Source organism: Chrysochloris asiatica, unplaced genomic scaffold (genome assembly GCF_000296735.1).
Source record: "Chrysochloris asiatica unplaced genomic scaffold, ChrAsi1.0 scaffold00303, whole genome shotgun sequence".
Taxonomy (NCBI): Eukaryota; Metazoa; Chordata; class Mammalia; order Afrosoricida; family Chrysochloridae; genus Chrysochloris; species Chrysochloris asiatica.
The window spans coordinates 2,520,757-2,521,264 of record NW_006408821.1 but is presented as its reverse complement, the minus strand read 5'-3'; positions in this window follow the sequence as shown (position 1 = coordinate 2,521,264).

Below are 508 nucleotides of genomic sequence, written 5' to 3'. Positions count from 1 at the left end.
TACTGCAAAGTCAGTTTGAAACACAAGGTCACCAGTTCAACCTCCAGGCACTCCTCGGAAACCCTATACAGGGTTACTATGAGTCAGAACCAGCTCAAAGACATTTAACAAAAAAATGTATTAACACTAAAAATACATTTTCAAAAATGCATTAAGAAGTGAAGTTTCTATAGCCAACATATACTGTTAAAGGACTAATAGTTGTTGTTGGATGCCATTGGGTTGGTACTGACCCATAGCGACCTTATGCACAGCAGAACGAAACACTGCCAGATCAGGAGCCAACCACACTACTGTTGCCATGCTTGAGTCCATCAATGATGCCACTTGGCAAATCCATCTCGTTGGGGGACTTCCTCTTTCTCTCTGATCCTCCACCTTACAAAACATGATATCCTACTTCAGCGATTGGTCCTTCCTGACAATATGTCCAAAGTATGAGAGTCGCAGTATGACCATCTTGGCCTCCAAGTAGCACTCTGGCTGCACTTCTTCCAAAACAGATCTA